The sequence below is a fragment of the Danio rerio genome, chromosome 4, assembly GCF_052040795.2.
Source record: "Danio rerio strain M-AB ecotype USA chromosome 4, GRCz13ab, whole genome shotgun sequence".
Classification (NCBI taxonomy): Eukaryota; Metazoa; Chordata; class Actinopteri; order Cypriniformes; family Danionidae; genus Danio; species Danio rerio.
Genome location: NC_141024.2, coordinates 80,325,001 through 80,342,369, shown reverse-complemented (window position 1 = coordinate 80,342,369; position 17,369 = coordinate 80,325,001). Strand labels below are relative to the sequence as shown.

Genomic DNA, 17,369 nt, shown 5'->3' with positions numbered 1-17,369 from the left:
TATTTTATACTAACATTAAACTGCGTGTACGTTTCTTTGAATTTGGCTGTCTGTTATGCAAACCGTCGTGCGGCACCTCTGTCAAACTAATTTCCTCAGCGCAGCATGAAGCGCCTTCAGGTCTCTGTGATAAGGTTATAGCCGTTGTCCGTTGTAATAAACAGTAGTGATCCGGACAGATCTGTGAACACGAATAGCGGGTGGTTCCGCTAAGGTCTTTTGATACCGATAAGACCACGGATCTCTGAGCACAAACATAGACCTCTAGCGCCATCTAGTGTTTACTCAACAAATACATATATTCATTTTATTCTCTTATTTTCAGCCAATACAAATTAAATATATTTAACCTTATCTGAATAATAAACGTGTATTACGTCAACGTAGATGCAATAGTATAAAAGACCATATTAGTTACTGTAGTAGCTATTTTCTCTAAGGAGGCTCTCTCAGTGGTCAAGAAACAAAGTCTTACCCGGGATGTCTTTTACAAGTTTTATTCTTTATAAAGAAGATCACAGTCATACAGCAACAACAGTTTCTGCAGAGTGAGATCCTAAAGCCAAGTGTGTTCACCCTTTTATCTGGTTTGTACTGCTTACGAGGTCAACTCCCAATAAGGCCTCATCTACAATTACGTCAGGCGTCTTCTGCTGTTCGTGCGATATGCTCATAACAACCACACATCCTTCTTAGGATAATGAAAAAGCTTTCACCTAAAGAAATATAGTTATCTATAAAAATGTACACATAGGTTTTATGATGAACATATGGAGAACACAGATACACACACATGTAATAATGAGTCTTAGACAAGTATCTAACATATAAAGCTCATCTAAAAATGAATTTCCATTACAATTCCTCTCTTTTTATCATTCATTGATAACTCATCATCAAATTCATTTTCCACAGGCTTTCTAAAATCACACTAATTATAAATCTCATTCTGATTATATTGATCATGCTGATTACACAAATCATTAAACAGGTTTCTGCACACATTAATACACTAGAGATGTTCAAACCCTCTTCTTAATATAGTTTCCCCATTAAGATTTACTTTTCAAAACATCCCTCTTCCCTGGGAGCCGGGCTAAACGAATAATCACTGTTATTGCGCTCCTGACCGAAGTCAGACCCTCAGTCACCCCTCAGAGGTTTCCATCACAGAAATTGCCTGTTATTTGCACACTATTAATTGATTTTACAAAATTCAGAAACATTTGTCAGTTAATTAAAATAATTAACCCTCTACATTGTTAATTAAATCATAATACTCATAAACATAGGAACACGTTGTTGTTTCTGTACTCTTAAACATACATCACATTTACACTCTTCTCTCGATTTTCATGCAAATGATCACTCTTTTAAGACTTGTTACAGAACATACAACTCATGCAGTTTGCTGTTTTTCTTTGGATAGACCCAAAATACATGTAAGCAAGCAAATAGTCGTCTCAAAATTCAAACAAAAAGTCAGATCCATTAGCATTTTCTCAATTAAGTAACAGCCGTCACTTAAATCTGTTCTCAATCTGTTTACGGGTTTTCTTTGTTCATATCCACATATCTGCTGCTATCATCAAAGTCATAATCAAATTCATCCCCCATATCAATATTCATACCCTCTTTGTTGACAGCCATCTTTACCATCTGAAGGGATGTTGTAGATGTAATCAGTCTGCCCACTGACCATGATATAAATCTGAAAATACATGGCAGACAACACAATAACACTAGACCCACCCCCAATACAGGTAACACCACAGTAAAGGCCCAGTAGATTCAGTTTCCCCACTTAAATGACAGCCAATCTAGCCATCAGTTGTTAGCGTTCTTAGGCACTTTTACGGCCAATCTCATATCAACTACAATGCCAGTAATGTTTTGTTGTAATCAGGTTAATTAAGGTGACACTAGCAGCAATGCCACTGTTGTTCTCCTCAGACCACACATTCCTTGCACACAGAATGGATGCCAGCAATCTTTTCGCCCATCTTCAGATCCTTAATGTGATGGTCAAGCACAGCTTTTTCACCTCTCTTTTGGTTGCCTTCTCCTCCGTCTGATTGCTGCTTGGTGTTGTATTCAATTTCCAAATATTGGCCTTCTTGTTTAATTGCTTCATTAACAAAATGGGTACCATTATCTGAGCTTATTTTTTGTGGTATTCGCCATCTCGGCACGATTTCAGTCAGTAACGCTTTTTGCTACCGCAGCCGAATCTTGTTTTGAGGTTGGAAAAACTTCAACCCACTTTGACCACATGTCAACCATCACCAAACAGTACCTTTTCCCATTGCATGGGGACAATTCAATGAAATCCATCATCAAATATTCAAAAGGCCCTGTTGGAGGTGGATGAGATGATAGTGGAACCTTTATCGCTCTGGCCACATTATGTGTGTTGCAAATTACACATCGTCTACAGAAATTGTCCGCAAATGTAGTGAACCCCTTTGTGAACCACAGTTCGTTCATTTGCGCAACCATTGCTGTTTTTGACACATAATCTTTACCGTGAAGTAATTTCGCATAATGTTGGAAAAAATGTTTTGGTGAACACGCCTTGCCCTCAGCACACTTCCACACATTATCTTTCATCACACAGCCAGACTGTCTCCACTTGTTTTTTTTTCTCCTTTCCCGTCGCGAAGGTCTGCATATCCTGCAAAGAAGAACACACGTCATTGTCATTATCAACAGATAGCAGAGAACATTCAGAGTTTTCAAGTGGTTCGTCAGAGAGGTCAGGTCGTGGCGTACACACCTGTTCAAGTGCTGTTAAACAACAATGATGCTCTTCCCCATCCTCCTCAGTAGGAAGAAGAGTAGCTGCATTCAAACCAGTACATCGTTTAACAGTCACATTTGGCATATCTAACAAGATAGTGTGATATCTCAGCCAGCGAGCTGTTGACAGATGCTATGTTTTTTGTTCTTGAAGTATCATGGACACAGAATGTGGCACCATCAGTATCAGATCAGAATAACCAACAAAATCTCTTAAAGCCATAACAGCTTTTTCCGCAGCCGCCACTGCTCTTAAGCAACGTGGCAGGCCTGCTGCTACAGGGTCAGGTTTGCTCGAAAAGTAGGCCACAGGTCGCAATCTACCTCCATGATCCTGTAGGAGCAATGATGTCATGAACCCATTTCTCTCATCTACCATCTAAACAAATGGTTTTGTTGGTATAGGTAAACCCAATGCAGGGGCCTCAGCCATTTGTAATTTCATGTTTACAAATGCCTGCTCTGCCTCTGTCGTCAACTCTAGTTTGTCCGTGGATTTCATCCCCTTCCCTAATGTTAGGGCTCTCAGGGGTTGTTCCAAAATTCCATAATTTGGAATAAATGTGCGACAATATGAACACATTCCCAAAAAAAAAGACAACATTTGTTTTTTTGTCAGCGGTTTTGGTACATTTTTTATACCACTAACCCTTTTTTCAGACAGAGATTTACTGTGTGGTGTAATGACGTGCCCTAAAAATGTTACCTTTTGTTTAACAAACTGCAATTTTGTCAAACTGACTTTGTTGCCCTCCTTAGCCAGGTGTTTAAGGAGAGTCACAGTGTCTTTCACACACGTCTCTTCATTCTCAGCACATATCAACAAGTCATCAACATACTGTAGCAAAGCAGTTCCAGCTGTCAGGGTCAAAGGTTCCAAACTTCTTAACAACACTTCATTGTACAAAGTTGGAGATGCTGTAAAACCCTGACACAGACGTGTAAAGGTGTAGCCTTTTCCATTGAAATTAAATGCAAACCAAAATTGACTGTCTTTGTCCACTGGCACACTGAAAAATGCATTTGCCAGATCAACCACTTAATACAATTGTGATTTTTCAGGAATTTGTGACAAAATCGTGTACGGATTTGGAACTAATGGAGCCCTTTGTTTGACAGCTGCATTTACTGCTTGTAAATCCTGTACAAAACGCCATTCTGTAGGCATCCCATTATCCCATATCTTTTTAACAGGAAAAATAGGGGTGCGAACCTCAGAATTGTTGCATGGTACAATAACACCCTGTTTCAGTAAAGGCTCAAATACTGGGGTAATACCCTCAATGGCTTCCCTTTTCAAAGGATATTGTTGTTGACATGGTCTGTAATCAGATTTTGCAGTGATTGTGACTGGCTCACAACCTTTAATCAAACCAACATCATACTTGCTTTTAGCCCACAGTTCGCTGGGTATTTCTGCTAAAGCTGGTTTTATGTCTGCAGCGTTAAAGTCAACCATGCAAGAATTCTTCACGCACACTTTGTCAATAGCAGTCACAGTTTTTGAAACAGCTGTTTTGTTTCACTGTTTACTCTAAATGCTTCTGCGCTTTTGCTAAATTCCATCCCTCTTTCTCTATTCTCCCAGTCATCAGCTTCAACACACTGCTTCACAAACGGCCCTAAATCAGCCCAAGATTGTTGTTTACCCTTGAAAACTGATATGTGAGGCACAGCCTGTGCTGACAAGAGATAGAATGAACGCTGCTCTTCTGACAGAGACACTGAAACTGCACAAAAACTGCCATTCCAGTACATTTTCTCCAATTTCAAAGTTTCCTGTTCATCTTTCTCAAACCAAGCTTTTTCAAAATCATCATCCCTATCAATTACGACATGTGCCGTACAATGCAGTTCACCAGGAGACATTATGTCACTGTTAAAAGGTTTAACACGTTCTTTAGCCAATTTGCAAATTGAATTAGCCCATTCATTGTCTTCAATGAGCCATTAATAGGCCCACTTCGGCTCTTGTGATTCAATTTGTAAACAACAAAATTCCTCCCCTTCAATCACTCTCACACCAGAGGAATCTGCCGTTAAAATCAAGTTTAGTTTACACAAAATGTCCCTTCCGAGGATGGGAATGGGGCATTTTGGTGAACAAACAAATGCATGTCTGAAAATTTCACCCCCCTCTGTCTCACAGGTCAGCGGAGCTGTAAATCGCTCGATGGCTTTATGACCAGATGAAGACAGAGACTCGTGCAATTTGGTTGATAGAGGTATTTCACACTGTAAGTCACATGATCGTATACAAGATCTGCTAGCTCCGCTATCAGCTAGAAACTCAACTATTGTACCCCCAACTTTCATGCAATATTGTGGCATGTCTAGAAATGCTTCATTATTAAACAATAATGCCATTTCATCAGAAAAATGATCAACATTACTGTGATCAAAATTACAGTGGGAAATGCAAGCTTTTTCTTCATTGCAGAGAGCCAGTATATCAGTGTATGTGAATATGTGTGTATAAAAATGTGTTTGCATTTAAACATGCATTTAAACATGTTAGTAAAAAATGTTCACTTCCCTTTACTGTAGCTGTTGGCTGCTTGCCCAGACCCTCTCAATTCTGCTCTTCCAGCTCCGTTGTTGGTTTGCGCCTTTCGGGTCAATCCTTGACCAAAAGTCCATCTCGGTGGCAAGCACAGACATTTGGTACAGTTTCTCGTCACGTACACCACAGGCTCTGCAGATTTAATCGCCATCCGTCACATTCCAGTTTCTCCATCTTCTGGTATCTTTCTCACCCTTGACACCTTTGTCGCCTTTGAACTTGTGATATCCTTGGTTGTCAGGTCTTGGTTGGATCTTTGGTTGGCCACTTGTATCAGAGCCATGCACAGCTGCCTTTCTGCTTTCTTCTTGTCTTGCTCTTGCTTCACTGTCAGCTTGTCTTCAGCATGTTGAGCACACAGCAGAATGTCCGTTAAATGTCCATTTCTCCAGTTCAAACAGATGTCCTCCACTCGCTCGAGGTGGGAATTTCGTTGGTGCGGTCGGAGGTCTTCTGGGACAGTAGCAGTTGAGGTCTGGGTCAGTTCTCAGGGCTCGCAGCTCAGCCACGGGATAGTGATCGTACGGCGGTACATGAATGGAAACAGATATATAGAAAAGATTAGTAATGCTAATTAATCTTTCATTCACACTTTCACATTTTTTCACTTGCTTTTTCCTTCACTTTATCTCCTTCATTCTTTTCCCTACATGCCACTTCTTCATTCTCTTTCCTTACATGCCAGCTGCCTCTGCAGTATTTTCCTTTTTGCCTCTTATCTGCCTTTTTGAGCCAACAATCAACAGTGTCTCCACACGACACACACACATGCCTTTCACAAAAACAACCTGCTTTTCCTTCTGCCTTCTTAATCAACTCTTTCAATTTGTTTAACCTAGTAACACTCAACATTCCCTTTCCCTCAGAAACTTGTGATACTTTATTAGTTTACCTATATCTTGCATGCTTTTTTTCCATATAATTTTTTCACATATTCCAAAACACCGGTCTATCATATCTTCGTACTTTGTTTTGAGACGTCCCCATGCTGGTAAAAACCTCCCCTGGACTTTGTCGGTACCTATTAATCTGTCGGACGTCTCCAACAGATTTCAATTTTTCACCTAAAATCGACAAGTTAAGCTTTCCAGCTCTATTTCTCGTGGCACACAATTTCACTTTCCTTTTAGAAGTAAATCGCCCGGCCCCTGATTTCAACCTCCTTCTGGAAGTAAATCGCACAGCCTGGATTTCAGCTTCTTTTTGGAAGTAAATTGTACAGCCCCCTGATTTCAACCCCCTCCCGGGAGTAAATCGCAGTTAGCTAGCCGAACGTATTAAAAAGGTCTTGATCTTAGACAGGCGCCAGATCTCACTTGTATAAGGTCTTGATCTCAGCTAAACGCCAGATCTCACTTGTAACAACGGTCTCAATCTCCGCCCGATGTCCGATCTCACTTTCATTAATCACGCCGCTATCCCACAGAGACAGATCTACCAGCATGGTGAGGCCCAATTTGCAGTAAAAACCCTTCTAATTATTTTTAATCACAATAATCAAATACCCAAAACTTGTTAAATTTCCTTTTTTTAAACAATAAACAAAGAATTTGTTTCTTACCAGAGAGTTCAGATGCCACTGAGTTCTTTTTCCAGATGTCAGTGGGGTCCCCCTCCGAGCCCGGCGGTCGGCCCCTCAACCTTCAATCGAGCGGGGCAGGGCTGTGACACGAAGTCCCAGGATGATCAGTCACCGTCTGCAGGGTCCTCCAAGACATCCCACTATTCTGACACCAAATTGTAGTGGCTATTTTCTCTAAGGAGGCTCTCTCAGTGGTCAAGAAACAAAGTCTTACCCGGGATGTCTTTTACAAGTTTTATTCTTTATAAAGAAGATCACAGTCATACAGCAACAACAGTTTCTGCAGAGTGAGATACTAAAGCAAAGTGTGTTCCCCTTTTTATCTAGTTTGTACTGCTTACGAGGTCAACTCCCAATAAGGTCTCATCTACAATTATGCCAGGCGTCTTCTGCTGTTCGTGCGATATGCTCATAACAACCACACATCCTTCTTAAGCAACCATACCTCAAAGGTGATAAAAATGTACACATAGGTTTTATGATGAACATATGGTGAACACAGATACACACACATATAAAAATGAGTCTTAGACAAGTTTCTACTATATAAAGGTCATCTAAAAAATGAATTTCCATTACAGCTCACACTCAATTAAAGTGACAGTGCATTGATAATGACCAAAACACATTGAATGACAGTAAAAAGCAATTTTACCCAATAAATGCTTTAATAATGTCAAATGGTTTATATATAGTCAATCAAATGAACTTAAACGATTAAAAACGGCAACAAACATTTATTTAGGCCCGAACTACAAAACCAACTGTAAAACAAATTTAGTATCAATTTTGCTTAAGTTGCACACTAGTGTTGTAGGAGAGGGGAAATAGAATATTTGTGGGATTTGTAGTCCATAGCGAAGTGTATTGTGGGTAGTGTAGTTCGACACGCATGCTGGATTATGTGAGCTCGCTGTGTTCTGTGCAGCTGAGCAGAGGAAGAAAGTTTAAATCAGCTTTGTTTTATGTTCACTCGAGTTATTCCTACCGGGAGCTGTTTGCACTGTGAATCTGACAACACGAAAATAAGTAAAATAATGGCATGCATTAATTACTTTTGTCCGTCTCATCATCTGCACGAGCAGGAATTAACGAGCTGTTGTTCTGCCGCTGGACATCACTGAAGCGGAGAAAGTAACACTAGTTTGATCATGTATAAATATCATAATAACTATGTTGTATAAATATGATTATAACTAGGTCTACAGCAACCTGATAATTAAAAAAACAAATGACATGATATCACAGGCGATTTTCTTGTAGACTGTAGACACTTCTCATATAAGTTAGCTTTAGAAGCATACAGTACTATTTGATCTATAAAATGTGTAAAATAAACATTTGCAGGTTAAAGAAACAGCATAGGAGGGGCCTTGGTGCAGATGAAAAGTTTAAAAAGTGTATTTGTATGTAGAGAGACATGTGTAACTAGATAGAATAGACAGAGATAGGTTGATCCCTGCAGCAGCTGCTGAAGAGCTGTGCGCTGCAGACGCAGCTGGTGTGAAAGGCAAACGCCTGCGTGCTGCTACTGCTCGACATACGCGCTGCTCACGCTCTGCTCACGCGACGCTGAAGCTTGCGGTGTGAAACAGGCGTTAGCCTTACGTCTCCGCACATGGACAAACCAGCAGACTGAGCTCACTGTAGAACATCTTAAATGTTGTTTTGGTCATTCTAAAATGCCTTAACTGTTTCAGTATTATTGTATGTTATTAATTACCTCAGAGCGTCTGGAGCGTGTCAAGATATCCGCGTCTCATGGCTTTCAAAGCCCCCACGTGTTCATTGTGTGTCAGCATTGTCTTCTGAGGCGCAATTACATTTATTAAATAAAAAATTATTGCCGCAGCTTCTTCTACCGCAGTAAATTCTGTTTTTACTGTTGATATTTGGCGCAAGTTAATCAGGAGGTGACGATTGTGTTCTCTTTGACTTGTTGGATGAAAACGCTGCTTTATTCGCATCTTTTAGGCGTTATTCCAGTTTTGCATAAATTTATGTAATATATTTGGATGGAAACTTAGATATTGCCTACATTTTTGTCACGCACAGAACAAAGTCACTTACGAGAATGGCTTGTTCTTTTTTTCATAAATAATTAGCTTAACCTTCAACATGTACTGTTAGTAGATTAATGGGATTACTATTCTTTCTAAAAAGTATTTTTAGTACTACATACCTTCTAAATGTTATCAACCTCTATCACTTGATCAATAAAAAGGCAGACACACAAGTGCACTGTTAAATCTATTAAAACTGATAAACGTGTATAAAAGTTTAGAAACATTTTATAAACGTCACACATTACATTACTCATTTTATTATACTTAAATATTTAAATACTTTAAATTAAAAATTATGCATTAACTTGAGCAGCTGTTTTCCCAGGCTAACTGTCTCTGTTTCACTGATGGTTGCTTCTTTTTAAATATATACACTCATATTTGCTATAACTTTGCATGAGCAGATCAAGTTCAGCTGGAGAAAGAAATGGTGATCTCTTTTTTTAAGATGTTGCCATGGTCACTCGTAATATCTGCGCTCCATTGATAATGTCTTTTTAAAGTCACAGTGTGCGCGCTTAACTCTGAGTTGGTCTACTCAAAGTTGATTGATCTAACTCAGATAAGCTATTCTGAAACCAAAAAGTTTTTAATCTCTCTGTAAATCAACTCAGAGTTCAAGTTTAAACTCCGAGTTGTTTGAAACTCCTTACTGAAACAGGCCCCAGGTAAGGAAGTGAATGCCAATTGTATTTGTTTTGTTTTAGTTCAGAATAGGTAAGATTACGGCGCTCGGCGCTGAAGATTTTTCTTTCCTTTTTTCTTTTCATGTTTCTAGCGAGGTAAGTGGTTTGCTTATGAGTTAGAATTGTTTTGTTATATTAATTTCTTTGATTTGGCTTCACTAGCGTCCCTTTACTCTTAAGTTGACCTAATTATGTTTGCTACTTTGTTTAATTTATTACTTTATTATTTTAAATATTTTTTCTTATTGTATATATATTTGGGCATTATTCTGATTTCACTTTTTTGTACATTAAATCACTTTTGTTGGCAGTTTTGTTGTTTGTGTCTTTTACTTTCACCCATCATCTTGTAACAGTACCACACCTTCTAAATGTTACTGCTTTTACCCTAGACTAACATCAAATAGGTTGTAAAACAAATGAAGGACTTCGAAAAGCTTACAGCACCTGGTATTGCCAGGCGGTCTCCCATCTAAGTACTAACCAGGCCCGACCCTGCTTTACTTCCGAGTTCAGATGAGATGGGGCATTGCCAGGGTGGTATGGCCGTAAGCAAGAGAGTCTGTCAAGAGTTGGCTATTTAAAACAGGCGCAGCACCAGGGACCGAGCGCAGCTCAGCTGGCATCGACACAGCACCGACAGAAACAATGCCCTTGAAGGCGAGAAAAAATAATGGCAGTGAAGCTGTGACACGGGGAAGTCTATCAGCTGCCAAATGAAGGACTTCGAAAAGCTTACAGCACCTGGTATTCCCAGGCGGTCTCCCATCCAAGTGTAACAGGTGTACTATATTTATTTATTATTGGACCAGACAATAAAACCAGAAGTTTACAAGGTAAGTAAAAGGAGGTGGGGGTGAAACTGAGCAATAACCAAAGACAAACTGAATTTTTTAAATACAAAAATAATTTTACTTTAGATTGTATGAATTTTTTCCTTATCATATTTGTCTTAGTAAACAATACTTACATCAGTAACATAACTATCTATACACAACCCCAGGGTGCACCCACTTTACAATTATTTTAAATCAAACACAAATCACAATAAATGAATTCAAGTGAAAACAAAAGAAACCATAAAATAACACAAATAAATCAGTGTCGTTGTTCACTCTGAAATTGGTGAAATCAGTTCAATTCAGATAAAGTTCTGTTTTTTCCCTCCAAGAAAATCAGTCCTTAGAGCTGTATTAAAAAATCGCAGTCCAATAAAGGAATTAACTTTTTGGCAAATTCTTACTTTATCCGGTGAAATGAGGATAAATTGAAATATGTGTACTTCACAATTTTCCAGGTCGACGTAGGAGGCTCGCCATCAATACAAGGAATCCAGTGAAACTGGGAAAATGTCCTCAGAAAAAAACCTGGCCTGATCACAGACCAGAATATATAAATAAGTTTAATATGTTCAAAATAATTTAAAAAACATACAAATTATACAACACGTAGAACAAATAAAACACATATACACACATGTTTACCATAAAATGAGCTAATATAATGGAATACCTGTCAAACTCACGATGTCTATATCACTCTATGGTCTTCTCACACACACGCGATTGCAAAATGGCGTCAGCGCACTGTAAACGCAATGCAACATGCAGTCTGACTTCAACACACTCTTAAATACACTAACACTTTTGCAGGTACAAGTACAACTTGATTTAGTACAACTACAATCACTTTTAAACTATTTGGGAATCATAACATACTGTATTTTAATCTTTTTGTTCAAGTTTGCTCCTCTATTATTCTGCCAACCGGTCTCGTCTCTGCTCTCTCTCTCTCTGTGGCAAGCTGGAAGGGGCGGAGCTAACAACCCGCTCTTACGATTGGTTGTTACTTTACTTCAAACTACATTTGTATACATGAATTTTATTTCGTTTATCATATTTATAAAGACTTGTAGATATAATAATAATATGATTATACTGCTCTAAATAATATTATAAATAATTATTTAACTATTTTACTGGGGTTACATAGGTTTCTGCAACTATTGTCGGTAAGATGACTTTCAGTTTTGCCATATGAACGACAGAGCATAAGAACGACAAGAATGGGATTCGATGGACTCGGCCACCTCGTTATGTATGTACTCACTTTCCGGATATGGGCTGGACTATAGGATTTCTGTATGTATTTGCTGCTATTTTCGGTAAAGATGACTTTAAATTTTGCAACAACATCCTTCAAAACGACAAGAGCGTGCGAGTAAAACACCTTCCACGGAAGCACCAGGCTCTTTCAAATGCCAGAGCATTTGAACAACAAGGATGGGATTCGATGGACCCTTCCACCTCGTCATGTATGTACTCACTTTCCTGATATGGGCTGGACTATAGGATTTCTGTATGTATTTGCTGCTATTTTCGGTAAAGATGACGTTAAATTTTGCAACAACATCCTTCAAAACGATAAGAGCGTGCGAGTAAAACACCTTCCACGGAAGCACCGGCCTCTTTCAAACGCCAGAGCATTTGAACGACAAGGATGGGATTCGATGGACTCTTCCACCTCGTCATGTATGTACTCACTTTCATGATGGGGGCTGGACTATGGCATACGTTTGTATTTGCTGCTATTTACGATAAAGTTGACATAAAATTTTGCAACAACATCCTTCAAAACGCTAAAAGAGTGAGAGTAAAAGAAATTCTACAGAAACACCATAATCTCTCGAATGCCAGAACATATGAGCGACAATGATGGGATTTGAACCCACGCGTGCAGAGCACAATGGATTAGCAGTCCATCGCCTTAACCACTCGGCCACCTCGTCAGGTACTTTCCTTCTTCTCTGGTGAAGGCCGGACTGTGGCACATATTTGTAAATGTATGTTTCTGCAACTATTTTCGGTAAGATGACTTTCAGTTTTGCCGTATGAACGACAGAGCAAATGAACAACAAAAATGGGATTCGATGGACTCGGCCACCCCGTCATGTATGTACTCACTTTCCTGTTGGGGGCTGGACTACAGCATTTCTGTATGTATTTGCTGCTATTTTCGGTAAAGATGACGTTAAATTTTGCAACAACATCCTTCAAAACGATAAGAGCGTGCGAGTAAAACACCTTCCACGGAAGCACCGGCCTCTTTCAAACGCCAGAGCATTTGAACGACAAGGATGGGATTCGATGGACCCTTCCACCTCGTCATGTTTGTACTCACTTTCATGATGGGGGCTGCAATCTGACATTTCTGTATGTATTTGGTGCTATTTTCGGTAAAGATGACGTTAAATTTTGCAACAACATCCTTCAAAACGTTAAAAGAGTGAAAGTACTTCTACAGAAACACCATGATCTCTCAAATGACAGAACATATGAGCGACGAGGATGGGATTCGAACCCACGCGTGCAGAGCACAATAGATTAGCAGTCCATCGCCTTAACCACTCGGCCACCTCGTCACATACTTTCCCTCTTCTCTGGTGGAGGCTGGACTGTGGCACATAATTGTAAATGTATGTTTCTGCAACTATTTTCGGTAAGATGACTTTCAGTTTTGCCATATGAACGACAGATCAAATGAACGACAAAAATGGGATTCGATGGATTCTTCCACCTTGTCATGTATGTACTCACTTTCATGATAGGGGCTGGAATCTGACATTTCTGTATGTATTTGCTGATATTTTCGGTAAAGATGACGTTAAATTTTGCAACAACATCCTTCAAAACGCTAAAAGAGTGAGAGTAAAAGTACTTCTACAGAAACACCATGATCTCTCGAATGCCAGAACATATGAGCGACGAGGATGGGATTCGAAGCCACAAGTGCAGAGCACAATGGATTAGCAGTCCATCGGCTTAACCACTCGGCCACCTTGTCACATACTTTCCTTCTTCACTGGTGGAAGCCGGACTGTGGAACATAATTGTAAATGTATGTTTCTGCAACTATTTTCGGTCAGATGACTTTCAGTTTTGCCGTATGAACGACAAAAATGGGATTCGATGGACTCGGCCACCCCGTCGTGTATGTTCTCACTTTCCTGTTGGGGGCTGGACTACGGCATTTCTGTATATATTGGCTGCTGTTTTTGGTAAAGATGACGTTAAATTTTGCAACAACATCCTTCAAAACGATAAGAGCGTGCGAGTAAAACACCTTTCACGAAAGCACCGGCCTCTTTCAAACGCCAGAGCATTCGAACGACAAGGATGGGATTCGATAGACCCTTCCACCTTGTCATGTATGTACTCACTTTCATGATGGGGGCTGGACTATGGCATATGTTTGTATTTTCAGCTATTTTCGATAAAGTTGACATAAAATTTTGCAACAACATCCTTCAAAACGCTTAAAGAGTGAGAGTAGTACTACAAAAACACTATGATCTCTTGAATGCCAGAACATATGAGCAACGAGGATCGGCTTCGAACCCACGCGAGCAGAGCACAATGGATTAGCAGTCCATTGCCTTAACCACTCGGCCAGCTCGTCACATAATTTCCTTCTTCTCTGGTGGAGGCCGGACTGTGGAACATACTTGTAAATGTATGTTTCTGCAACTATTTTCGGTCAGATGACTTTCAGTTTTGCCATATTAACGACAGAGCAAATGAACGACAAAAATAGGATTCGATGGACTCGGCCACCCCGTCATGTATGTACTCACTTTCCTGTTGGGGGCTGGACTACGCCATTTCTGTATATATTGGCTGCTGTTTTCGGTAAAGATTACGTTAAATTTTGCAACAACATCCTTCAAAACGATAAGAGCGTGCGAGTAAAACACCTTCCACGGAAGCACCGGCCTCTTTCAAACGCCAGAGCATTCGAACGACAAGGATGGGATTCGATAGACCCTTCCACCTTGTCATGTATGTACTCACTTTCATGATGGGGGCTGGACTATGGCATATGTTTGTATTTGCAGCTATTTTCGAAAAAGTTGACATAAAATTTGCAACAACATCCTTCAAAACAATTAAAGAGTGAGAGAACTTACAAAGAAACACCATGATCTCTCAAATACCAGAACATAGGAGCAACGAGGATGGAATTCGAACCCATGCGTGCAGAGCACAATGGATTAGCAGACCATCGCCTTAACCACTCGGCCACCTCATCCAGCCTTTACTTCTTCTTTGGTGGAGGCTGGACTGTGGCACATATTTGTATATGTATGTTTCTGCAACTATTTTCTGTCAGATGACTTTCAGTTTTGCCGTATGAACAACAGAGCAAATGAACGACAAAAGTGGGATTCGATGGACTCGGCCACCCCGTCATGTATGTACTCACTTTCCTGTTGGGGGCTGGACTACAGCATTTCTGTATGTATTTGCTGCTATTTTCGGTAAAGATGAAGTTAAATTTTGCAACAACATCCTTCAAAACGATAAGAGCGTGCGAGTAAAACACCTTCCACGGAAGCACCGGCCTCTTTCAAACGCCAGAGCATTTGAACGACAAAAATGGGATTCGATGGATTCTTCCACCTCGTCATGTATGTACTCACTTTCATGATGGGGGCTGGAATCTGACATTTCTGTATGTATTTGCTGCTATTTTTCGGTAAAGATGACGTTAAATTTTGCAACAAAATCCTAAAAGAGTGAGAGTGAAAGTACTTCTACAGAAACACCATGATCTCTCGAATGACAGAACATATGAGCGACGAAGATGAGATTCAGACACACGTGTGCAAAGCACAATGGACTAGCAGTCCATTGCCTTAACCACTCTGCCAACTCATCTCGCTTACACCTTTTTCTCTGGTGGAGGCCGGACTGTGCCACATATTTGTAAATGTATGTTTCTGCAACTATTTTCAGTAAGATGACTTTCAGTTTTGCCATATGAACGACAAGAATGGGATTCGATGGACTCGGCCACCTCGTCATGTATATATTCCCTTTCCTGATGGGGGCTGCACTATAGCATTTCTGTATGTATTTGCAGCTCTTTTCGGTAAAGATGACATGAATTTTTGCAACAACATTCTTTAAAACGATAAGAGCGTGCGAGTAAAACACCTTTCACAAAAGCACCGGCCTCTTTCAAACGCCAAAGCATTTGAACGACAAGGATGGGATTCGATGGACTTGGCCACTTCGTAATAAAATTTTGCAACAACATCCTTCAAAACGCTAAAAGAGTGAGAGTAAAACATGTTCCACAGAAGCACCAGGCTCTCTCGAATGCCAGGACTTATTAGCGACGAGGATGGGATTTAAAGAGCACAATGGATTAGCAATGCCAGCTGCTGAAGGATTGTCCATCAATATTTCACAAATGTTGAAGATGAGAGCCAATCGGAGCGATTCGCTCCGACATTGTTGCCAATCATGTTGCAGCGCCTGAACATTTGCAGCCTTTTTAAAATTGCAGCAGTCATCAATTGTTTGCATTTCCATTGTTTCTTGGGAATAGCGTTGTGCTGGTAGGAGGAGAAAAACAACAGTGTGTTCTCACTGAAGAGAAAGGGGCATATCACATGGAGGAACATACCACAAGAGAGCCACAGTGGCTGTCCCGTAGCTCGCTGTGATCGTATAGTGGTTATTACTCTGTGTTGTAGCTGCAGCAACCCCGGTTCGAATCGGGATCACGGCAGGTTTTTCAAGGTGGTATTGGATTTGCACTCTGTGTTACCATTCGTAATCTCCAGCCACCTTTTAGTGCAGGCTGTGCTAATGGCACGTCCTGAATGTTTACGTTTCCTAAAGTGTAGAAGACTAGGGATTCGATATGAGAAACAGGATCTATGATGCCAGTATGCTGTGTAGATAAGTACTGATCAAGTCACGCTTCTAAGGCATGGAAGGAATCTTTTCAATTGTTGAGTGTCCATTCATTGCCACAACAGCAGAAAGACTTTCTGCAGTTATCATTGATCTATTTAATGTCTCCTACATGACATGGAGTCCAAACTATTGTGTTGTACTGATGTCTACACCTACAACAACCATAAACCCAACCTTAAAGTAACCTGTCGTGTTTTATCAACCTCCACACAAACCATAAGCTTAAAACCCCATCCCACGGTAAACTTTAGTGTACTGTAAAGGTCTGCGCCGACCACAACCCTAAAGATTGCCTACTTGTAAATTACTGTTGTGGAGCTTGGATAGCTCAGTCGGTAGAACATCTGACTTTTAATCTAAGGGTTGAGGGTTCAAGACCCTGTTTAGATGTGTAAGGCTCATTTTGTGGAGCCACAGCTTTTGCCGTTGAGCTATCGCTTGATGAAAGTTTCATCTGGATGCACAATACATGTACTACACATCAAGACATGGCAGCTCAGGCAGTCTTGTAGTCATGGCTGAGTGGTTAAGGCGATCGACTTGAGATACGTTGGGGTATTCTCCCGCAGGTTCAAGTCCTGCCAACTATGTCCACATCCTGTTACTTTTTAAAATTGCAGCAGTCGTCAATTGTTTGCATTTCCATTGTTTCTTGGGAAAAGCGTTGTGCTGGTAGGAGGAGAAAAACAACAGAGTCTTCTCACTGAAGAGAAAGGGGCTTATCACAGGCAGGAACATACCACACATAGGTCACAACGGCTGTTTCATAGCTCGCCGTGATCGTATAGTGGTTAGTACTCTGCGTTGTGGCCGCAGCAACCCCGGTTCGAATCCGAGTCACGGCAGGTTTTTCAAAGTGACATTGGTGTCGCACTCTGTGTTGCCATCCGTTATCTCCAGCCTTCT

At 40.3% G+C, this 17,369-nt stretch overlaps 2 non-coding genes across 2 annotated transcripts; both read right to left on the bottom strand.

Annotated features, from left to right (window-relative positions):
• Positions 1-10,131: 10,131 nt before the first annotated feature.
• On the bottom strand, positions 10,132-10,250 carry LOC137494139 (5S ribosomal RNA). Its single transcript, XR_015489688.1, has one exon. It is a non-coding gene; the product is annotated as a 5S ribosomal RNA (ribosomal RNA).
• Positions 10,251-13,035: 2,785 nt separating this feature from the next.
• trnas-gcu (transfer RNA serine (anticodon GCU)) lies at positions 13,036-13,117 on the bottom strand. The gene has a single exon. It is a non-coding gene; the product is annotated as a tRNA-Ser (tRNA).
• Positions 13,118-17,369: the final 4,252 nt, after the last annotated feature.